Source organism: Suricata suricatta, chromosome 9, assembly GCF_006229205.1.
Source record: "Suricata suricatta isolate VVHF042 chromosome 9, meerkat_22Aug2017_6uvM2_HiC, whole genome shotgun sequence".
Taxonomy (NCBI): Eukaryota; Metazoa; Chordata; class Mammalia; order Carnivora; family Herpestidae; genus Suricata; species Suricata suricatta.
In genome coordinates this window covers 45,970,471-45,995,867 of record NC_043708.1, presented here as the reverse complement: position 1 = coordinate 45,995,867, position 25,397 = coordinate 45,970,471, and the positions used below count along the sequence as shown (strand labels likewise).

At 41.1% G+C, this 25,397-nt stretch overlaps 1 long non-coding RNA gene across 1 annotated transcript in view; it reads right to left on the bottom strand.

Annotated features, from left to right (window-relative positions):
* Nucleotides 1-996: 996 nt before the first annotated feature.
* The window catches only part of LOC115301814, a 40,171-nt gene continuing 15,770 nt past the window's right edge, over nucleotides 997-25,397 (bottom strand). The window contains exons 3-4 of the long non-coding RNA XR_003913304.1: nucleotides 2,586-2,848; nucleotides 997-1,907 (exon numbers count right to left, since the gene is read on the bottom strand). This is a non-coding gene — a long non-coding RNA (uncharacterized LOC115301814). The remainder of the gene's footprint in view (nucleotides 1,908-2,585; nucleotides 2,849-25,397) is intronic.

Sequence of the window (25,397 nt, the reverse complement as noted above, 5' to 3'; positions counted from 1 at the left end):
CTCTAGAAGTTTGGGTCAGATACTTACAGTCAATATAGCTTATCTTTTTCATCCAGAAGATGGATGTCATAAAAAGTATAGCTATGCTGTGAAGGTTTTGTGATGCTTATATGGGAGAATTCATGTGTTCTTAGCACAGCGCTTGGCGTGTAGTAATTTCTCATGAAATGCTAAGTGCTGCGTGAGCTCTCCCCTCCACTTCTATCTCTTAGAATCCTTCTCAGTGGTTCCACCACCTTGTGTCTGCCCAGAGAGTCACTCTTTCCCTGTGCAGGCAAGCTTACAGCGGCTGGGAACTGGCCAGCTGTTCCCAGCCTGGCCCTTCCCTGAGGGTGAGGTTGGGGGTGCTCCCTGGGATTTGCCCTCACTCACCTTTTCCACAAACGTCTCAGCTTCCTCTCAGCCACAAGTCCAGTGAGACTTACGTCCGCTCATTCATGCATTCGTTATTCGTTCTTTCAGTACATGGGTTATGTTAGTGCCTACTGTGTGCCAAGCACTTATGTAGGTCGTAGGGGTAGAAAAAGACACAGTCCCAGCTCTAAGGGGGTCTAGCTCTAAGCCCAGTCTTTTGGGGGCTAGAGGCTGGTAAATTGGCTCTGGGGTGCGTGGCACCAAACACGTGCTTTCATGAGAAGGTTTGTCCAGGATGCCTCAAGGACATCCACCTGCTGTGCAGTGGATCTCTACTTTCTGGGAGATTCCTCCAACTCTCTCTTCCAAGCCTCCCATTACATTTTTTTTATGTCACCAATTATGTTTTCAATTACCAAGTCTTCTTTTTTTGTTCTGATTCTTTTTTCTTTCATAGTGTTTCCTAAAAAGTGTATAGGAATCAGCCAGAAATGTACATTTGGACCAGGATGGATTCCCACAAGCTGAGCAGGAGCCTGGTATGAATGTCCCAGCCTCTCGGTGTCAGGGTCTCTGTAAGAACCAAAGAGACAGTTGGCCAAGCTGGTAAAGCACTCATTCATTCCTTTATTCATTGCATCAAATGTAGTATTATGTGCTGTTGCAGATTATGGTTTGGGACAGTGAGAGGCATGATCCGTTCTCTTAAGATTTTACTAATGGGGGGAAGAAACCAGCACATGAACAATAGCAATACCAAGGGGTAAGCTTCACATGCATCGCTGTGTCGATGGGTCAGGAAACTGTTGAGAAGGAAACTGGGAAGGAGACAGGAGAAGGGGGCCCAGCAGACTAGGTAATTTTATTGCTGAGTCTTAAAGGATAAGAGGTAATTCCTAGGCAGGGAAGGAGCCGAGAAAGTAGCAAAGGGGGAATGGCATTCCTGGCAGAGAGAAGGGCGTGTGTTAAATCCAAGAGGTATTAAAGGGCTTATGGCCTGTTGGAGACGGGTGAGAAGTTCTGTGACTGGAATTTAAAGGCTCACCCAGCCAGGGAGGATGTGTAGAGGCACTGGCAGGAGACGGGGCCCTGGAGAGTTCAGTTAGCGCGGATCGTGCCGACCTCGTCTGCCATGTTAAGCGTTTGGGCTTTATGTCTGAGGTTCTTAAACACTTCTACATGGACACTTTTGAAAATACAATGAAAATTATGAACCTTCTCATCCCTCCAAATACCCATATACACACACGCTCAGGGCTTGAAGGATCTGAGGCCCGTTCCTGTTCCTTGAGTTAGGCCATAGGGAAGCTCCAGAAAGTTTGAAGCAGGAATGTCACATTCAGCTGGAGGACTGAGTTCTGGCTCTTCCATTTCCAGGTGGATGTGGCTGTAGTGACTCCTCTGTGCCAGCTGCACGTCCCTGGAGCCCACCTTGGGTTTCAGTGCCGTTGAGGTGGATAGTTCCGTGCAAGCTCTGACGTGTCCTCACGTTGGCAGTTTCGCCTCCAGGGACCCATAGGCTTAGTCCCAGGGCAGCCCCCAAACCTGGAGACCTAGTGTGAGGCGTGTCAGTGCATAAGTGTCCCAGCCTCTTTCTGTTTTCCAAGAAGTTAAAAACCCCCCATAAGCTGATAGCCCTATCACATTCTTTTTACACCTTAAAAAAAAAAAACCACCTTTCATATGTAGTGGCTATGAAGAGGGAACACAGTAAAATGTTGTACTGAGTTGGCAATTACCAGCAAGATACCTATCTGTTTGGTGTTTTTTTTTTTTTATTACTTAGGGTACAAAGTTTTAACTATAAACTTAAAGTTTAAAATTTTAAACAAATATTAAATTGGGGTTAAGCATTGAAAGAAATTAGAACCAGAAGGGCTAACATTCCTAAAACTGGAATTAAAGATTAAGTCATTTAAAAATCACTTTTAATTGACCAAGTATTTTCCTATGGGCCCAGTATTCCATTACAGCTTTCTCTACAAAAGTCAAAATATTCAGAGTACGTGCTCTGATCCTAGTTTATGCAAAAAGGGGAAATAAAGCTGAGTCCTTGTTTTGAAGAAGTATGTACCCATCTTGGTACCAGGGTTAAAAATGGTTACATACTTGGACTAGGAGATCCAAGACTACCAAGTTAACTCAGGTGTTCATTTTTTTTTTAAGTGGTCAGTTCATTTAAAAGAAAATTAGGAAAAATTCATAGCTATGACCTTGACTCTCCCACCTACCTGTGCTTGTGACTATGTAGATAGAGTCAGAGTGTCAAAATCCACTGGCTTGCTTAAATATGGGCATATAGGAGAAGTTGGATTTAGGGCTTGAAGGTAGGACAATGCTCCAGGACAAATACCATTACTGAGAAGAAATCAAATGGTCTTTCTATTGCTTCTTGGTGCTATGTTACAGGAAATCATGTTTTCTGGTCTCTGAGCAGGGTCTTCAAAGAATATCATGGCCAGGAAACTCTTGGGAGAGGCAGAAAGGCAGGAGTCTATGGGGAGGTAGAAAGGGAAACACAAATGGGAAATAAATTTTTTAATGTTTATTTATTTTTGAGACAGAGAGAATGCACACACAAGTGGGAGAAGGTCAGAGAGAGAGGGAGACACAGTATCTGAAACAGGCTTCAGGCTCTGAGCTGTCAGCACAGAGCCCAATGCAGGGCTCAAACCCACGAACTGTGAGATCATGACCTGAGTTGAAGTCAGACACTTAACCAACTGAGGCACCCAGGCATCCCAAGAAATTTTTAAATTTATATTTTCCTAAAAGCATTGTGGGGTCTTGTTTTGTCTTCATTTTTGTTGCTCTGTTTTGTTTTGCTTGGTCTTATTTTACCAGAATTTCCCACAGAAATTTATAGAATGCCTTATAAAAAGAACTCAAAGACTAGAGAGAAAGGGCTACTTAAGTAATCAGTTTGTGGCAGGGTTTCATTCCTCCTTCAGTGGCTTTCCAGCACATTGAAATCATCAGGGCAACATTTAAAAAGACTGATGCTTGCCCACACTCCCAACCCCCACTTCAGATTCTGATTTAATCTTGTGTGATCTGGACATCAGGATTTTGAAGGTCCTCCCAGGAGATTCTGAAATGCGGTCAAGATTGACAACCACTGTTTTAGTCACTACCTCTTATATACACTGTGCACACAAGTCACTGGGGATCTGGTTAAAATGCAGATTCGGACTCAGTAGGTGTGGGGTAGGGCTCAAGTCTGCATTGGTGACAAGCTCCCTGGTGATACAGATGCTGCTGGACTGAGGACCACACTCTGTAGAGATCTCTGAGACCTTTCTGTGCTGTTATGTCATTCCACCCAGCTGCTAGATTTCACGCCTTTAAATATCTTCATTACATCTCAAACAACTCTGAACATTGTGGTGTAACTGACAGAGCCAGTGAGTAACTTACGCAGCCATGACCAGTTCTGTTTCTGAAGATTATATAGTAATAATGAAGGAATGTTCGATATCATGATGGAAAACAAAAGTAACAGTGACGTTAAATTTTATGTGACCAAAAATATGTCAAACAAATAAAAAGTGCATGGAAAAACTGGGCAGAATAACACCAAATGTTAATAGTGACCTTGGTGGTGATATTTTTCTTCTATTTATTTTTGATAGTTTTTGAATATTCCATAATGAAGCACCATTACTTTCATAATGAACAAAATAGTAGAAAGAGAAATGTCTAAATATCTGCAAGTTGAAATACCAGAGTGCGTGAAACATTTTCATATATCCAATTTTGTGTTTATATCTGCCTTTATTTTATATTTTTTCCAAATATTAAAATGTAATTGACACATAACATTGTGTAAACTTAAGATATACAACATGATGATTTGATACACACATACATATTGCAAAATGATTACCACAATAAAGATAGTTAACATCTCCATCATCTCGTAAAGTGGTTTATTTATTTATTTATTTATTTTTGTGGTGAGACCACTTAAAATCTACTCAAAAACTTTCAAGCATATAGTACAGTATTGTTAACATAATCCCCATGCTGTGCATTAAATCCTCAGAACTTTTCACTATTAACTATGAATTTGTTTATAATTTGACCAACATTCCCCATTTCCCCCATCACCCAGGCACTGGCAACCACCGTTCTCCTCTGTTTCTGTGCTCAGCTTTTTTTTTTTTTTTATTCCACATATAAATGAGATCATATAGTGTTTGTGTTTTTCTCTCTGACTTATTTCATATACTATAATGCTCTCAGGGTCCATCCATATTACTGCAGATGGCAGGATTTTCTTCTTTTTATGGCTGAATGATATTCCATTGTATATATCACATTTTCTTTATTCACTCATTTGTCAACGAAAACCTAGGTTATTTATACAATATTTTATATTAATAAAAAGCACAGCTTATATAGATCTCTTTAACAGATAAGAAAACTAGAAGAGACAGAGCTGAGTCTAAAACTAGATTCACAGTCATAATGAGGTTCTTTTCACTAAAACATTCTATCTGTACAAAATACCATATTTCTTGGCCAAGAGACACATGAAAAAGAAGCTCAGCATCACTAATCATTACGGAAATGCATAGAAAAACCGCAATGAGGCGTCACTTCACACCAGTCAGAATAGCTAGTATTAAAAAAACAAGAAATAAGAAGTGTTGGTGAAGATATGAAGAAAAGGGAACCCTCATGCACTCTTGATGGGAACATAAATGGTGCAGGCACTATGGAAAACAGTATAGAAGTTCTTCAAAATAAATAGAAGTATTATGTGACCCAATAATTCTGCCTTTGGGTATTTATTCAGAGGAAACAAAATATAAATCCAAACAGATGTATGCATCCTTATGTTTATTGAAACATTATTTACAATAACCAAGATATGGAAGCAACCTAAGTGTCCATCAGTAGATGAATGGATAAAGACGTGTGTGTGTGCACACACATGTGTATGTGTGTGTGCATGTTCACATACATGCATGTGGAATATCACTCAGCCATTAAAAAAATGAAATCTTGCCATTTGCAACAATATGTGTGGACCTAGAAGGAATTAGATTGAAATACGTTAAATAGAAAAAGGCCAATACCATATGATTCCACTTATATGTGGAAGATTAAAAAAACAGATGAATAAATCAACAAAAAGAATCAGACCTATAACTATGGAAAGGAAACTGGTGGTTTTGAGAGGGGAGGGGAATGGAGATGGTAGGTAAAATAGTTGAAGGGGATTAAGAGGTACAAACTTCTAGTTATAAAATAAATAATTCAGAGGAATGAAAATCATAGCATTGGGGATTTGTGACATAGCATTGTGTGATGACAGATGGTGACTTCACTTACAGGGATGAGCACTGAGTAACATACAGAAGTGTCAGATCACTAGTGATACACCTGAAGCTAATATAATATTGAATGTCAACTATACTTCAACAAATAAATAAGAATTTCATTTTTGTGCTTGTTGAATAACTCAGGTAATGCCCCATATTGTAAGTAGTCGCATGAGACAAGAGAAGGACAGCCAGGCCAAGTACACGGAGACCTGAATTCTTGTCAAATCTTGCCAGGTTACTAGCTGTGTGACCTTTGGCGCACTGCTTAAATTCACTGAGGTCTAACTTTTCTCTTTCGTTTAACGGGTATTAGTAGAAATGCCTACTTCATAGGTCACCACGAAGACAAAATGAGGCAGCGGGCCGTCAGTGACTCATGCAACCTCTGAAAGGTCTGGATTTGCTCATCAAGGATTGACAAGGGAGAATAGAAGATCTCTAATGATCCTTCAGACTCTATCTTGTGACATTAGAGAACTGTACTTTTAGAAAGTCTAGAGAAACAAGATTATGTGGCACTTGTCTAGATGTCAAGTAAGTGCCTATAGTTCTTAGCACTGTGCAGCAAGGACAAAATGAGTAACTCAAAGGAGCTCACAGTCAAATAACTCAATACAACAGGATATGTGCCATGATGGAGAAATAGATAAAGTGCTCAAGACACCCAGTGTGGATGTAGTAGAGATGGTGATAATGTGGGTCTTGAAAGGGATGAGGAGGAAGAGGCTTGCAGGCAGAGGAAGGTCATGGGCCAAGGCTTGGGAGCATGAAAGAAGACCGCATGTAGTGTGGCTGGAGCCGATGTTGGCTGGGGGATAAATCAGAGGTGAATCCGGGGTTCAGGCAGTTTGTGGAGAGCTTTTTGGCTACAGTGAGGACATTATGGTTGATCTTTGAACCAGGGAGTAGAATAACCAGATCTGTCGCTTGGAAAAGAACCCTCAGAATAGTGGTGAGGAAGATGATCTAGAGGAAGGGAGGCGAGGTGGATGGAGGTCATGACAATAACCCGGCAGCGGGGACAGAGAAACACAAAAGGGTGTATTAGAAACACTTGATAGGCCTTAATGATTGTTTGCATGTGCTGGCATGGGCAGGGAATGAGGAGACAAGGAAATTAAAGGTGCCTGTGACCCAGATAAAAAGTGCAGGAGGAGCAGGACTGGTGTGAGAAGTGCTCATACAATCGGTTTTTAGGTGGAGCGTCCAGGAAGACAGCACAGATGTGTGGGGATGCGGACCTCCAAGATGAGAGACAGAGAGATGATGGAATCTGTTTGCCAGTGGTGAAGCGGTGGGTGGGTCAATGTTGGTCTCTGAAAACGCCAGCAGTGTTACAAGTTTCTAAGGCAGCATGTCTCCAAATGTAGGCCAAGGAAAGCCTGGCCTGCATTGCAGCCCCTGGTGGTGGGCTCATTCCCAGACCCACTGAGACAGAATCGGATGAGGGACAAGCATTTGCATTTATAGCTCAGCAAGTCTTACTCTAAGAAAGAGAGTGCTTTCATAAACTCATGAAAGCTATAGATTCAGTACCATCCGATAGAAATGTAACAACAGCTACATACATAGTTTTAGTTTTTCTCATAACCATATGTTAAAAAGTAAAAAGAAACAGGTGAGGTTAATTTTAATAATATATTTTACTTAATCTAATGCACACAAAATATTAAAACTTCAACATGAATCACCGTAATAATTGTTGAGATACCTTACATTCTTTTGATCACTCTAGGTATTCAAAAGTCAGTTGGAAATTTACACTTACAACAAACTTCAATTGCGCCTATACTATATCAAGTGCTTAATAGCCACCTGTGGCTACTGCACTCGACTGTGTGGCTATCGAGTCCCATGACTCTGCCCTGAAAAATATACATGCACAAGAAGTTTTCCTAGAATTCAGGGGATTCTTATTGCTCCTGAAGTATACCTATGCTTGGTTAAGAACTCTTTTTTTTAGGGTCATATGGGTGACTCTGTTGGTTAAGTGTTTGACTTCAGCTCAAGTCATGATCTCATGGTTAGTGAGTTTGAGCCCCAAGTCGGGCTCTGGGCTGACAGCTCAGGGCCTGGAGCCTGCTTTAGATTCTATGTCTCCCTCTCTCTCTCTGCCCCTTCCCTGCTTGTGCTCTGTCTCTCTCAGAAATTCTCTCAAAAATGAATAAACATTTAAAAACGAAATGGTAAAACAATGGTCATTTAAAAAAAAAAAGAACTTTTGTCTTTATAGAGAGTTTGGGTTTCTTGAGACTGATCCTAGAAATACATAGCTTTGCTCAATATTGTGAGGTTTAATTTTAAGTATTCTAGTTACACAGAATATAAAGTAATGTACACTTCAGAATGACAAGAATTCAATCAAAAGACAGTGGACTGTCTACACTAAAAGGTAGATTTTTACACTTTCATGGGACACTTTTGGTTGCAGATTTGGTTTGTTAACCCTATGGATATTTTTTCTAGGCCAGACAAAGGCAGAGTTATAGGTATCATTTTTCTAGGTGCATAATTTTATTTTTTTAATTTTTAAAAAATGTTTTATTTATTTTTGAGACAGAGAGAGACAGAGCATGAGAGCATGAGCGGGGGTGGGGGGGGCAGAGAGAGAGGGAGACACAGAATCAGAAGCAGGCTCCAGGCTCTGAGCTGTCAGCACAGAGCCCAACGCGGGGCTCAAAACCAAAAACATGAGATCACGACCTGAGCCAAAGTTGGACGCTCAATCAACTGAGCCACCCAGGTGCCCCAAGGTGCATAATTTTAAACATGATTTTTAATTCTGTGAATTTTTTAAATTGGTTTTGGTGGTTTCTTTTCCCCTCGTCATGGTTATATACAAATTTCAAAGAAATGGCCCAAGGCACTACTTCCTTCCCAACCGCCTGTGTGTCCTTTCTTTAAAGCAGCACCCTCATAAAATGGGATTTCTTTCTGAATCTCAGGCAGAATTATTTTTAGAGGCGGCATCATGTTATATTTGAAGGAATGACCTTTCCTGTAACTGGCCTGTTGGGATGATCTGGTTGTGGTCTCACATAATTACAGACCTATGCCAACAGTCTAGGGACCATCAGCATATTTCCAAGGCCTCTAAATCAAGGGTATTTGGTTAATCACTCACAGGTGTTTTCTTGTGCTTATGGATACGTGCAGTCTATGAATTTTACAAAACTTGGCAGGAAGAAGGGCTGTAAGGTTGAGGAGTTTCTTAGATTTACTCAGCTAATTAATCAGGCAGGGTAGGGATTTGGCTCCTCGGTTGAGGGAGCTATGCATTTCAAGTATGACTGAGGAGTAACCTATACTTTTGAAGCAGAGTTTAAGCAGAAAACAAAAGGAAACAGAGAAAAATGTTAGCAGTCTGCTGCCCCTAGAAACTTAGTAAAGTGGCCCTGCCTATTCTGGGGGCTTTGCTGAGACGGGTCGGCCCATCCTCTGCACATAAATGGTGCTAGATTCTAAGATACAGTAGACTGTGTTGGGTTATGAATTTTAATTTCTAAGACTGTACCTATAATACAAGCCACACTATTCATTCTTTTTTCTGCTGGCTGCTAATGATTTTTATTGTTGGCCCAATGGCCTTGAAAAGTGTGGAATGCTCATCAGAAGAATCCTATGTTAGATTTATTTAGGAGTCTATCCTAAACAAGTAAATGTGGCATTATTGGCATATTATAGAATCAAAAGAATATCCAGATAATTGCCCCAGGTGATTTCTGTGACAGCTATTCATGAGGATAAAAGTAAGGGAGCCTAGTTTAAATGAAATGTGCCTATAGCCAGTTGGAATGCATCATTCTGCCCAAGAAGTTAGGGAGAAAATGGTTTTGTAGTTCACTTCACCAAGCACGGGTGAATGCCTACAAAAACCCACATGCTGTTGTTAACAAAGATGAAAAGGACGTGGTTCCCATCCTCAAGGAGCTTAACTTTGAGAGAAGAGAGAAAAACAAATAGAGAATGTTAATCAAATGTACTAAATGCTGTAGAAAAGTCTTGATTTAGCCATTGAATCTGGCAACCTTTCATGGAGAGATGAAAGCAACCAAGCCCAATTATGAAAGGTTAATAAGACTTAGTCCAGCTGAAAAAGCTAGTTTTCAGGGCAAATATTACCAGAATATGAAGAACTAAGTGGAGACTGGGTGGGTGTGAAACTGGAGACTGTAAGATGTAGGGATCTTATCAAAGGTGGGGGATACTTAATCTTGCTTATACTCTGCAGGTAAAGATCCAGCAAAGAGGAGGAGATTAGAGACATGAGCAGGTCTTGGCCAAGACTGTAGAAGACATAGGTATGAAGGACATAGTTTGCTTCAACCACAGACCTGGAGGGAAGGAGAGCAAGGTGCATGTAGAAAAGCTTGTGACACATTTGTACTCTACCACATCACATTTTCTGTTGAAGTAGGAGGTAATATTATCTACTTGAAAACAATGGTTCTAATCCTTGGCTGTCTACTGTAATCATCTGTGGAGCTTTTAAAAATGCCAATCCTTGGATCCACTGCTGGAGAATCTGATATAATTGGTCTAGATACAGCCTAGGCACTGGGGTTTTCAGAAGGTCCAGGGGTGATTTAAATAGGTCGTCAAGGTTGAGAACTGCTGGCTCAGACTAGAGTGAGGGGGTTGAGGAAAGTTTCAAATAGGCTAGAAATTGCCACTGAGAGGAATAAAAAGCAAGTTGAGGACCAGTGGAATCACTGTGAGGCAATGTGTAAGAGCAGGTGAGTCTTCAGAGCATAGACTTATAGTAGCCCCGAGCTGCGAAGGCTGATTTTGCTCCCAGCCACAGTGTAAGGCCAGCAAAGTAGGCTGGCGGTGGGGCTGGTCCTGAGGTAGGGTTTCCACAGGCTCAGGTACAAGAAAGGGGCCAGGTCAGCTCCCTGCCATCTGAGGCTGGGCTTGGAAGAAGGCAAGACAGGGAGCAGCCCAGCCCAGTTCTACCTTAATCCTCTACTTCCACTAGTGGAGGTTCTTATCAACAGGAATCTGGACATGACAACAACAACAACAACAACAACAACAACAAACCAAGCAAGCAAAGCATGGAGAGAAGCAAGAGGACCAGATGCTTCCCCACTTATATCACTAATTGCCGAATGACCTAGGGGTGGCTGAACATGCTTCCTATAAATCTGTGTGACATTACTTCTTAGGAACACATTTCACGTCCATAAAATAAAAAAGCAGGACACAGTTTATGAGGGGTATGTCTTTCCCATTGGTCATAGAAAGCGTCTCCTAAATCACAGGAGTGCTGTGTGCTAGCTTCCTGCCTTTCCACAGGGACGGGCGGCATTTTTCTTGCTCCGGCAGTGGCCTATTATTGAACCATTTTGCATGGACACAGTGAATCATTGTTCTGGCAGAATTCCCTGCTTTCCACACACATTTTTACCTACCTTTGGAATGTGGGAACACTGACCTTGTGTATGATAGCCTGGCAGAAAAATGGCTCTGTCAGAGGTTTTACTACTGAACAGCCCCGGGGAAGCAGGGAACAGAAGGGAAGGAAGAGGTGGGTGGGGGCAGACAGGGAATAGAGAGAGAAGAAAGAATGATGACCAAGAAGAAGAGAAATCATTCTAGCTGCACTATACCTCAGTATGGGAAACCTGGCTTTCAATATGTTAGAACTGTATTTCAGCAAGGTGACCAATATGAATATATACTTTTTATTAAAAAACATATTTAATATTATGTGTGTATATGTTTGAGACCTTAGATAAGTTACCTAACTTCCATATCCTTAAAATAGGATGATAATATTACTTATACCTCATAGGGCTGTTATAGGGATTAAATGAATTAATTGGAACTCTCCTGGGACATTGTAAGAGAACAGTAAATGTTAATTGTGGTTATTGTTTTTCTATGTTTGGCAACTCTGAACTTGAGGACCTTCAACCACTTTTCCTAACTTATTTTTTTCTTTAAACTGCTTTCTTGCCTGTGAAAGGGGGATGGAATCATATGGCCAATAGGTACATAAATTTAAGGACATTAGAATACTCATAAAGAAAAAAACATGTGATGTACAAATGCATTACAGTGATGATCCATTTGATCATAGGTATTTACTGAAAGCATATTAATGTTTTATATGCCTCTCTGAACTAGGACAAGCATAGTATCTTCCCTCTTAGAATTTATAGTCTTCGGGAGACGTTCAACATTATATATAATATAATAAAAAAATACTATTATCATACAACATAAATACACAAATCCACAATCAATTGTCATAAGCATATTGACAGAGAAAAGCCAATTATATTTAAGAATAACATTGGGGACTACATTAGTTTGGGCACAAAACTTTTTGAGGATTGACATTTAGTTAAGACTTGAAGATGAAAAGAAACTAGTGTGTGTCTGGGGCATGGGTGTGGGGGTAAAGGGGAGGAGAAATGTTCCACATCATTTCATATACCAAAGAAGGCCAAAGGCAGCTGGAGTTTAGGGAGCCAAGAGAAAAGGGGCAATAGATCTAGAGCTGTGTTAAGGATTTTGTAACAAGAGCACAACTTGCCCATGTTCACTCGTTTAGAGGGCTGCTCTAGTTGCTGGCTTGGAGAGAGGCAAGTGTGGAAGCAGAGAGATCAGCTGGGAGGCTACAGAGGAGTAGTCTAGCAAAGAACTGATGGTGGCCTGGGCAGACTGGAGGAGATGGAGACAGGAAGCAAAATAGGCAGAGTCAAAATATACTGTGGGAGTGAAATTGACAGGACTTGGTAATGGATTGGATGTGAACATGGCTGGTGCAGCCACCAACAGAAATGAGGAAGTGTGTAGGAGGAACAGGTTTGGTAGGGAAGATTTGTGTCAGAATCCTTTAATTGAAATGCAAATTGTTTTAACCCATTGTAAGCAATAACTATTATAATGTAATTATGAATATATATGTTATGAAAAACTGACAAGGTTTCATCTGGGGCAAATATATATAACGTTGTAATATTAAGGAAGTCCAGATGATCCTTCAACTCCCTATGTTTAAAGGGTTTCAAACAGTTGATTGTAGGGCAAAAAAATATAATCAGTAATCTCATAGTTTAAGACCCGCTTCACTACTATTTTGACAACATTTAAACTTAACCATGCAGAATAGAGCTCTGAACATAAAGCAGAAATTTCTCATGAGAGTTCTATACTGAAATCTCTTGGTCTTGATTCTATAAAATGAAGTCTTCTGTTATTTTATATTAACACATGAATATTTCTCGTATCTTTACAAAAGTTGAGCAATATGAAGGAACACTCATTTTTAATAAATCACCAGAGGCCAGGCCTCAGTAAGTGACCAACTGTTATGGTATCCCTTCCACAAGCATTTAGTGTGGGTGACTGTTTATTTTTTTATTTTTTTCCCTGAGTTTCTTCTATTTTATTTATTTACTTATTGTTAATAGTTTATTACCAAGTTGGTTTCCATATAACACCCAGTGCTCTTCCCCACAAGTGCACCTCTCCATGACCATCACCCCCCCTTACCATTCCCCCTCCCTCTTCAGCCCTCAATTTGTTTTCAGCATTCAAAAGTCTCTCATGATTTGCCTCACTCCCTCTCCCCAACTCTTTCCCCCACTTTCCCATTCTCATGGTCTCCTGTTAGGTTTCTCCTGTTAGACCTATGAGTGCAAACATGTGGTATCTGTCCTTCTCTGCCTGACTTATTTTGCTTAGCATGATACCCTCGAGGTCCATCCACTTTGCTACAAATGGCCATATTTCATTCTTTCTCATTGCCATGTAGTACTCCATTGTGTATATATACCACATCTTCTTGATCCATTCATCAGGTGATAGACCTTTAGGCTCTTTCCACAATTTGGGTATTGTTGAATATGCTGCTATGAACATTAGGGTACATGTGCTCCTGTGCATCAGCACTTCTGTATCCCTTGGGTAAATCCCCAGCAGTGCTATTGCTGGGTCATAGGGGAGTTCTACTGATAGTTTTTTGAGAAACCTCCACACTGTTTTCCAGAGCGATTGAACCAGTTTACATTCCTACCAACAGTGTAGTAGGGTGCCCGTTTCTCCACATCCCCACCAGCATCTATAGTCTCTTGATTTGTTCATTTTAGCCACTCTGACTGGTGTGAGGTGGTACCTCAGTGTGGTTTTGATTTGTGTTTCCCTGATGCTGAGTGATGCTGAGCATAGTTTCATGTGCCTGTTGGCCAGTGAAGAAATGGGCAGAAGTGACTGTTTATTAAATAGCATGGTTGGGCTTTGAGGTGTGAAGAAAAAGAAGGTGGAGAAAAAAGGGAGAAGAATAAAGAGGATGAGAAAAACAAACAAGAGGGGGAGGTGAAAGGAGAGAAGAAGGAAGGAAAGAAGGGAGAGGGAGAAGGAGGGAAATGAAGGAAGAAAAGGAGGAAGAAAAAAGAACAGAAGAGAAAATCCTGATGTTCATTTCTAATAAATCTGAGGCCAATGCACAAAGAAAAAATGCCATTTGGAAGAACTGTCATAAATATGATCAGAAAGATTTCTTCTCAATTACCCCATAAAACAAATCTTCCTACCATCACCACCTTCCCTAACTACTCATAAGGGGCCAGAAACAGATGAGGAATCAGAGAATTTTCCAGACTCAGAGTATAAAGGTTTATAGCTAATGGACAGTTTACAACTGGAACCTAGGACACAGATCAGTCCAGATGTTTGGGGAGCTCTGTACTTTCCAACAGCTGGCCCACAGTACCTACCCAAATTACATCAGCTGCTTTGTATACTTTTTGGAATATCTAAAACATCTCATCAGCTGGATTCCATGTGTTTTCTTTGGGGATACATCAGCACTCCATGAAAAAGAGGTTAGAAAGTGAAAAGATGAACTTGGGAAGAATAGACCAAGCCTTTGCTTATAATTGTATTCAAGTTGTCTCAGAAGACAAACAGGAATTTCCCCTGCACCCAGTGTGTTGCTCATACCCTTTTCACTTTCCCAGATGACTGGTAAATAGCTGTGTGACAGGGCAAATTCACTCACCCCTAGGAGCCCCAGGTTCTTCATTATAAGATGAAGTGCCTGAACTAAATGGTCTCCCTAAAACTTCTTCCAGGTCTGTCATTTGACTGTGACATGCCTTCCTGGGAACGCTGTGTTCAAACCCCATGGGAATTGGCGTGACTTGCTCTGTGGAGGTCATCCAAACCTGATTTCCACTCAACTTGTTCTGTGATTTCTACTTTTAAGTCGGCCTGGGAACTTCTCCTCTAAAATTTACAACTGGATGAAATAAATCCATCAAGGGCAGCTAATTAGCACGAATATAGTTGCCAGCAGTAACTTATGAGGAAAGTTCTGTAAGGATGAAGGGAAATGATTCTTCCCAGACACAAGAAAAGTTCCACTGATTTGGCACTCAGTTGGGAATTAGTTGCCTAGATGTAGGGCAGAGAGGTGATCATGAGGTCTTTTTCTCTGAGAAAGGTATGACTCCAAAGTGGAAATGGACAAAAGGGCCCCTGTGTCCTTCTGTTTGGGATGACTATGCCAGTCAGACATATGTATGGGCCATCAAGGCAGGACTTCTAGAACCAGCAGCTGAGAGCCATCACCTATTTGCTCCTCAGACTGTCACCCTTCATAGGAAGACTTGCCCACCTACCAGCCTTTCTCTGGCTTGCTGAGCAGTGGCTGTCCAGCCCCAGCAGAATCTGACAAGACAGGCTAATGCACAGACCTAAGCCACCACTGCTCCTAGGGGACTCAGCTATTTCCAAGGGCTCCCACTGAACATAGGTGACCACAGCTCCTATGGGCCAAGGTTCCCAAGCCATATTCCAGACATACGGTCGGTTGCAAGCTGGCACCAGCCTTAGAGAGCTGGGCAGTGCACCCACACTTGTCCTTAAGTTCTGACTTCAGGGAGAAGCGGCATCCAGGCCAGCTGACTCTCCGGAGTTTGCTGATAGAATCAACTTTGTTTGCTGCACTGGGGCTCTCACATCACCACATTCCAGGGCTGAAGTATAATTACTTTAAACACAGAGTGGCATTTAACCAAGCCACTGTTTATGTGCCTAAATCAGCACTCAGAGGAAACTGCCTTTTAAATCAACTTTTTGATGTTACCTCGACATTGCATGTGACTTTGGCAGGGAAAATAAGCCTGGTTATTTGCGCTTGACGTAGGACTCAAAGGCTCTGAAGTGGTGTGTTGGATCCAGTAGCCTGCCTGCAACGAAGCTGTCTTGTTGTCCTCGCTGGGCCAGCCATGTCAAGCAGCTTGATGTGGGGGCGGTCTTCTGCTTTGCTTTCCTGCTTGTCTGTCTTGGTGATGAACTGACACAAGTGTGACCCACCAAGATGAAGCTATCGTGTGGCTAACACTTCCTTAGTCCACTGGCACCTCCAGATGCGGAGTTTCACCTGAAGGACAGGCACCCGGCTGACCTTTTCAACCAGGCTTTCCTGCTGCTCCACCCTGTAGGTTGGTTAAGACGGGTGGACCTTTATGAAAGCAGAACTGAGGGGACTGTCCTGGATTAGATGGTATTACTTACAGGTTCTTGAGTCTCTAAACAGAAGGCTTGCATGCCAATGACAATTTTTATGTTTTAATTTGTATTTAACAATGACTTCTAGAAAGATAAAATAAAACCCCTCACAATAGAAGCTTTCCTTGCGCCCCACGCTAAGCAGGTCAGTGATTACCCTCACTTTAAGATTGGGAAACAGATTCTCCCAGGTCCAGCTGGGGCAGAGGGGCAATGAAGATGCAGAAGTTGGAGTGGAAGGACTCCTACCAAGGCCTACCTTGTGTGGTGACAGAGGTGACCAACATAAATAGAGTGAGCATATAGTTTATTGTGCCGAACCAGGGCTGTTTTGTTTTGTTTTGTTTTCAGAATGAGAAGGGAATTATTAAAATTTAAACAAGAATAACAGGCATAACCTGGGGCTTTCTGGTAAACCAGGATGTGTATCCAAATCGTCCTCCCGCAGCCTTCATCGGTGATGCTGTCTCTGCATGAACCCCGAAGCCAGTGAAGCCTCAGGTCCCTAACTTACACAGGTCCCTGTGCATGCTGGGAGTGGCCTGAACTTGTAGAGCATTGTAGGTGTGGCGTGAACACTAGACCATGATCAGGAAGCATTTCTGTGTAAAGCATCCCTGATAATTCCCCTGAAGATATTTTCGGAAAAGTTCCAAATCTCCAAAGCTTCAGTTACCTGTTGTGATTTCTTTCCTAAGTAATTGTTCACCTTTATCCTTAATTTTGTATACATAATTTTTTAATTCTTTTATTTATTGTTTTAATGATTATTTTTGAGAAGGGGAGGGGCAGAGAAAGAGAGACACAGAGGATTCAAAGTGGGTCTGCACTGAGAGTGGACAGCCCAACGTGGGGCTCAAAGTCATGAACTGTGAGATCATGATATGAGCCAAAGTCTGACACAATTGACTAAGCCACTCAGGTGCTCCTCTTTCTTCTTTTTCTTTTTTAGAGACCATCCTTCTCCTCACCCTCTAACTCTACACAAATTATATGAGCCCCATATAATTCCACACTTTGTGATAAGGGCACCTGTTCAGGTGACACAGAGGAGTAGAGACCAGCATCGTCCCAGTAGGGTGTAAATCACGTTATTTCTTAACCTCATTATATTTATACCAATGTAATTAGGATAAAATGATCACTAAAAACAGTTCTAGAGAAGAAAATCAATCTCCCACCTGGAGTTGAGGGTCATAGACGAAAGAAAGGGGTAGCAGTGGTCCTGATTTTGAGTCCTTGGTTAGAGGAAGAAATGTAGGAGAAAATGGTGCATTGCATGTTTGTGAGCTTCAGGTCCTCTTGGAGTACTCACGGCTAGGGCTATTTCCTGCCTTTACTCTGAGTCAGTCCCTGACCCAGCTTCTGCTCCTGCCCAACCCCTAAATCATACATACTCTGCTCAGGTTCTAGCGTATTTGCTCCTACTCACAATGCCCTGAAGATTCATCCAGACCAAGCCTTAGGAGACCTTCAATCTACTTACTTGTCTGCACTGACTCATTTTCTGGCTTTGTCATTCTTCACAAGCTCTTCAGTTCTCATGGATGTACAATGAAAATGATTTAACACCTCAAGAGATAGGAGATCAGATTTTGCTCCTCAAAAAAATAGGTCAGATTTAAAAAATCAGCTGCCTTCTACACACATGTTAGAATACCCTTGCTTTACGGACTGTGAGAAAGGAAGGGATAGGTGATTGTTCAAATAGCAACACAAAAACAATCGTGGTGGAATTCCTTTTCATACTTCAACAAATAAAATGAGGTGCTCTTGTTTTATTATCACCTGGATACATTGGAGAATCTCTGCCTCAAAGAGTTCTGCATTTTAAACCAATCTGCCATCATGTTTCCTAACTAACTTTCAAATGGGCTCCTGTAATTCCACAGATCCAAACACACAAAATTCATTATATTGTATAAATCAGAGCCCAGCTGATGACTAGGAGCTAAATTCTGACAGTCACTCAACCCCCTCTGTCACCCAGCTCTGTCGTCGCTCATATTTTTGTGAAGGTCATGCACATTTTCTCATCCTTATGGATGTGCTTTTCTGCTTTACCTTTACTGTTTTCCTGCTTTTTAGCTGCTTAACTGTACTCCTCACTGTCCTTCAGAGTTTTCCCAGCTATCACAGTTTCCTGGAGGACTTCACCGTTGCTGTCTTCCTCCCGTCACCATTAACACCTAGTTCATGATCATATTACGTTTCTCTATATTGTATCATCAAGTTTTATTGACTGGACTATGAGCAGTCTCAGTGTAAGGACTGCATTTACCATAGTTGCAGTAGACATCCAATAAATGTTGGATAAATGAATGAATGAAAGTAAGATGGCATTAGAGAGCACTTATAAGGCAAGAACTGTGGTTTAGTGGTTCTGAAAATAGATTAAAAAAATTCCTATGAACCTTATTCAGGTGTTTCCAACGTAGAAATGGTAGCCCCTGTTGGGAACACCATAGGGACAATACGACTCACCAGTTGGGATAAAAAATGTCAGGGGTCTCCCAGACCCTTGATATATAAAAAATAAGTTAGAATCTCCACTTTCTGAATCTTCCCCCTTCCTGCTTTTATTCCTGGCTTTTAATACTGCTGCCTTCCCACAGATGCCTTGATGGCTCAATCAGTTAAGTGTCTGACTCGTGATTTAACTCAGGTCATGATCTCATGGTTTATGAGTTCGGGCCCTGCATCAGGCTCTGCACTGACAATGAGGAGCCTGCTTGGGATTTTCTTTCTCTCTCTCTCTGCCCCTTACACCACCACCCCAGTAAATAAACTATCTATCTATCTATCTATCTATCTATCTATCTATCTATCTATCTATATATTGCTGCCTTCCTGAAAGCAAGCTGTATTTGTTGGTTAAGTATATATGATTGTATTATCCCATTGTGGAATATATATGTCTATTCCATTGCTCTATCTTTAAAAAAAATTTTTTTAACATTTATTTATGGGGGAGGGGCAGAGAGAGAGGGAGACAGAATCCGAAGCAGGCTCCAGGCTCTGAGCTGTCAGCACAGAGCCCGATGTGGAGCTCGAATTCACCAACTGGGAGATCCATGAGATCATAACTTGAGCTGAAGTCTGACACTTAACTGACTGAGCCACCCCGGTGTCCCCCATTGCTCTTTCATAAAATGGCCTCTGTTAGGCTTTGCTTAGCCAGGGACATGGGCCTTGTCTGGATCTGCCTCAGTCCAGCTTCAGGAGCCCAGAGTGTCATTCTTCACTTGCCCTTCCCAACGGCAGCGCTGAGCCAGCTAAACATCAGTCCCAATCTTTTAGGCTCAGCAAGTTAGTAAAATGAATTTTTTAAATCCAAATTGTAGCTGAGGGAGCTTAGGAACATTTGTCTGGAATGCTAACTTGCCTTCATAAAACTCACTAAAATAATTGCTCACCCCAATCTTGCACGATTAAAACTATAATTAAACACATTGGAGATTTTTCAAGTTGTCCAGGTAGCAGGAAAATTATAATGATAGTAAAAGAAAAATTACACTATATCTAGCAGCTATGCTTGAAAACCATTAAGAGTGTTAATACCGTCTCTCCTGTTATACTTGAACTTCCCAACCTTGCAATAGTTTTACAACATCGTTGGCCACTCACCCTGTCGCCAGCATACTGTGTGGTGGAAGGGGATGAAGCTGGGTAGGTGAGAGACTGTCGTTACCCAAATCAGTAATTTGAACACTTGGGGTCTTACTTCCAACAATCTGCATATTCAGAATGGGATGAATGCGCGTGTGTGTGTGTGTGTGTGTGTGTGTGTGGTGGAGATGATTATATATTTTTCCCATTTCGCAGAAACTAATTCAGAAGAGCTTCGATCATTTCTGCTGTTGGCGTTTTCAGAGAATAAATGACTGAAACTGAAAACAAAACCCAGAAATACTGATTTCTAACCCGGTATTTGTCCTATGACTCTTCTGGGATTTACCTGATTTTTCTTTCTTTCTCTCTTTTCTTTTCCTTTCTTTTCTTCTCCTTATATGCTGGCAAAAAAATAAATTTTTACCCAAGACAGGAAGCAGTCCCTGGACCCTGACTGGACCGAATCTCCTTGGTGTCACAGGCTGCCGTTAGGACATGTCACTGTAACATTCAAATCCGTTTGCTCCCTACAGAAACCTCATCACACTGACCCATCACAGGTGGATGTGCTCACAGTTCTTCGGCGCAACATGCCCATTCCTACTTCCAGGTCTTTGTAGAATGCTCTTCTCTCCCTTCTCTGCTATCCGAACCAGGCCTTCTGTGAGGCCCACCTAGGCCTGGCTTCATTTGATGAGACTACCCCCATTCCCTTCGGCTCATAACTGTGCCCGTCTCTAAATTCCCTTAGCATATACTGTCTAAGTCATTCTTTTAACAACTTAGTTCTTTTCTTTTCTCTTTATTGAATTATGAGCTCTTGAAAAACAAGGTTCATGTCTTATGAGGGGGGTTGTCATATCCTATGTTTATTTAGGCATGAAGTGGGCAACTGATAGTGTTTGTTTAAGTGGCAAAATCATCATCATCATCATCATCATCATCTAATCCTTGATGGCACTCCCAGATTTGGTGAAGAGCAAGATAGCATGATGGAAAGCATCTGAGTTTTGAGCCAGACAGAATTTCTAATGTCCCTTGTCCTTGGATGTTTGTGGAGGTTTTTTTCTCCTGTAAATAGGAACAAGGATATCTAACTTACCTAGTTGTCAGGATTAGAAACAAGAAGTGTGAAATGCCAAGTACAGTGCCTTCTATATAGTAGGTTCTCAATAAATGAGAATTATTATTGGTTATGTAACCAAGACCCGGAAATAATGATTCTGTTTTCTGTTAATTTACCAGATTAAAGGATTTTGAGGTTTCTTTTACTGAGGGAAAATAAAAATTATTGAGTGCCATTATTTGCACTCACGGTCAGAGAAGTCTAAAGGGAAGATGGGAAAGATGGTGGCATGGTCCAGGCTCGCTTGTGCAACTTCTTATCTGGGACTGGGCTGTTTTACACAGTTAATATAGCAGCAGCCACATCTCCGCAATGAAAGATTTTAAAGCATATTCCTCTGCAAATCATTCATTTCATTCTCAGGGCTTCTCCTCTCTGCTATTCTTGCCTGATGTCAGGTTAAGAAGATAAACAATTCTGAAACATGCCGAAGAGAGATTTTAAAGGGATTTGATGTATAATGATGTACCTTGAGGAAAAGGACGAGTTTCAGTTGCTTAAAATAAATGCATATACCCACCACGTGATAATGTTATCGATGCATCATTTCATGTCTTTTCCTCAGTAGAACTGATGCCAAAATCTTTGCATTAAATGTAAAATGAACAAAACTACTTAATTGGCTATGATGACCTGGTAAGCTAAATAAATACTTTTTATTTTCAGCCACACCAGTGATTTCTGGAAAATGAAGAGTCTGGGTTGTTCTGGCTGTCTGGAACCTATAGCTAGAATTCAGGTAAGTATCCTATAAAAGAAGAGAGTCCTGTTCAAGAGAGTCTTATAAGCTGGGGAACAATTTACAGAGCACTGAAGAGGAGGCCCATATGGTTCAAGGACAGAAATCTACGGAGAACCAACTTATTGGCTTGAGTGAGTCATTGCCATGTCCTCTGTGGTTTCTCCATTTTAAAAAATAAGGGTGACCATTTTTGCAAGATATTATCAGGAGGTCTGTTTAGATGTACGGCGTAGTGACTGAAGATGCTGGCTTTGGGGTCAGAAAGACCTGGACTGAAATCCTGGTTGTGGTTATGTTACTTATCAGCTGTCACTTTGAACAGAAAACCTCCCTACGTATTACTTTTCTCATTTGTAAAAATGGGAGTAATTATTGTTCCTATCTCATAAGGGTCATTGTGAAGATTAAATAAGGGGCCTGGGACATCGCAATAGATCAGGTACTATTAGCTATTATTTGTAAAATGCTATAAGCTTCTTACAGAAAAGAAACCCATATAATTTAAAATCTGAATTACTCAACTGGCAGGTACAGGTTGGGAGGGTATTTTCAATTTTAAAAAGTAGATTTTCTTTATTAATGTTTTATATTTATTTTTGAGAGACAGAGAGAGACAGCGTGAGCAGGGGAGGGTCAGAGAGAGAGGGAGATACAGAATCTGAAGCAGGCTTCAGGCTCTGAGCTAGCTGTCAGCACAGAGCCTGACGCGGGGCTTGAACCCACAAACCATGAGATCATGACCTGAGCTGAAGCCGGACGCTTAACCGACTGAGCCACCCAGGTGCCCCTAAAAAGTAGATTTTAAATAGCCTTTACTTTAAATAGGCACTATATGCCAAATTATCTGATGTTTAGTTGATTCATATATTTCTGGTTATCCTTGATATGAATGTAGAATTGCAACCATCAGTATTAGGAGCATATCACATTTATCTGCATGATAACAGTGCTTCCTCTCTCTTGATAATTTTACTCTGAAATACTGGGATTGAGTGAAGTGAAAGAGAGAATTATTAAATTATCAAGTTCCAAAATAGTCAAGCTTCACTATTCTTTGAGATTCTCACGCACATTCACTTTCGTCCACAATGTAAATTGCAAATTAATAGTCTTAGGTTCTCAGGTATAAGTTTGTGAATGAGACCTGAAAAGAGGTTTTATAAGTTGTATTACTATAAGGAAAATAATGATTGAAACATTAAAAGAAGGATTTTCCTTGGTTTAAACTATCACATGTAGGAGTTAAGATACTTCAGAAGGTCTAGCCAGATGGGACACCCTGGTGCACAGATGACTGAAGGACAGACAGAAAAGCACAGCCTGAGGAGGCTGGAAATCAAGGAAAAGGAAGAGTGGGGGAGAGGCGGGGCAAAGAGAACCTGCTGGCAGATGAAAAATGATGGGATGGCCATATTGGCTTCAGGTTCTCAGAAGACCAAGCCATGCAGGTGTCCTACTGTCTCCATTCCTGCTGTTGATAAACACAAGTAGCTCAGGCCGGCTCATCCTCTCTCTCCTGTGGCTGCCATCACCCAGTCCTGCTTCTCCCCTTGCTCACTGTCCCATTCCTGACCCAGCTGGAAAGTTGGGGCTTTGACGTTGTTTACAATCAGAGTCATGGAATAATAATAGTTCAGCCTTAAAATTTTTTAATCTTTTATTTATTTTTGAGAGAGAGAGAGAGAGAGAGACAGAGTGTGTGTGTGTGTGTGTGTGTGTGTGTGTGAGAGAGAGAGAGAGAGAGAGAGAGAGAGTGTGTGTGTGTGTGTGTGTGTGTGTGTGAGAGAGAGAGAGAGAGAGAGAGAGAGAGAGAGAGAGAGAGAGAGAGAGAGAGCAGGGAAGGGGCAGAGAAAGAGGGAGACCAGAATCTGAGGCAGACTTCAGGTTCCTAGCTGTCAACACAGAGCCCCATGCGGAGCTCAAACTCATGAGCCACAAGATCATGACCCGAGGTGAAGTTGGCTGCTTAACCAACTGAGCCACCCAGATGCCTCAATATTTGAACTTAAAGACAGATGTGTGCCTGTTTCTAAGAATACAGCCTGATTATGAAATCCTCCACAATCTCTGATTGCTACTTTTAACGTGGAGATCCTCTCATTAACTGCATAATGATAAGCATTTTTAAAACAACTTTACTGAGGTATAATTGACATATTATAAAATATATTATATATATATATAATTTAATGACTTTTTTAATAAACTTAGAATTATTTAATCATCACCACAATCCAGTTTGAGAACATGTCCAACATCCCTCCGAAAGTCTTTTATGTCTGTTTTCAGTTAGTCCCTATTTCTACCCTTGACTCTAGCTGACCACCAATCTCCTCTGTCTCTATAGATTTGCTTTTTCTAGGCATTTAGATGGAATCATCCAATAGGTCTTTTGCATTTGGCTTCTTTCACTTAGCATAATGTTTTTGAATTTTATACTTGTTGTAGCGGGTTACCAGTCATTTGTCCCTTTTTACTGCTGAATACGATTCCACTATCCATGTGCCAACTGCTACACATTCGAATTGTTTCCAGTCTTTTGCCTTTATAAATAATGCTGCTATGAACCATCACATACATGCCTTCGTGTGGACATTTGTTTTCATTTCTCTGGGGTAGATTCCTAAGAGCAAAATTACTGGGGGAGATGGCAAGTTTAACTTCTTAAGAAAATTATTTTTCAGACTGAAAAATATATTTTACCTTCCTGCCAGCAACATGAGAGGATTCCAGTTTCTCCACATCCTTGTCAACACTTGCTATTGTCAGTCACTTTAATTATGCCCACGCAGTAGGATCCCAAACATTCCTCATGGACCAGAATCTTCTTACAACTTGAAACAGGCCCTTTGATGTCTTTACAAGCAGAAAAGGAATGCTTCGTTTCCATTCCTTGTTTTGACCAGTTAGAAAAAGTTAAAAACAAAAGGAAAAACTTAGCACTTGATGTGGGTGAGATAGAGGCTCTGTGCTCATCTGTATTCTTCCTCCTGCTGCCTGGACAGCTGCTTCTCCGATAGATTCTCATCTGCTCTGACAAACTGAAGCAGATCCCTTTAGAATAAACCTTTCATAGTGCTGTATCATGGTGTCATGTCAAAGAAAAGCCCACACATTCATGGAAGTCATTTATTCTTGATTTTCTTCCTGAAATGATGGGATTGGGTGATAAATAATGCAAGCAGAGGAAAGTAAAGAAAGCAAAGAACCCAACATTTGCTAACGGCTCACATACTGGATATGGGATGAGCATTTTCATATTTTTCACATCATGAAACTCTCATAACCCTCGAGGTAATTTTATAACCACCATTTCACAGGTGAAGAAGTGAAAGCTCAGAGAGGTTAGGTAAATTGCATAAGGACACCCAGTAAATGAAGCTTGGTTTTAAGTCCAGGTCACCTAGTTAAAATCCAATTTTATTTCCTTGTGCCAACTGAGAGGAAATAAACAAAGGAGGAAAATTCTGATGAGCAGGGGGGAAAAGTTAATGTAAATGCTAACTAATGAGAAATATAACAATGAGACTTACAGTGGTCAATTGTACCTAAATTGTATAGCCAATAATTGTGGTCTTATTTCTGTAGTTGGGTGCCGTATATATATATATATATACACACACACATAAAGTTCAAATCTTGTAGATGAAGAATCAATCTCACCGCTTCAGGAGGAATGGGGAGAAGTGGGGTTCTTGTTTAT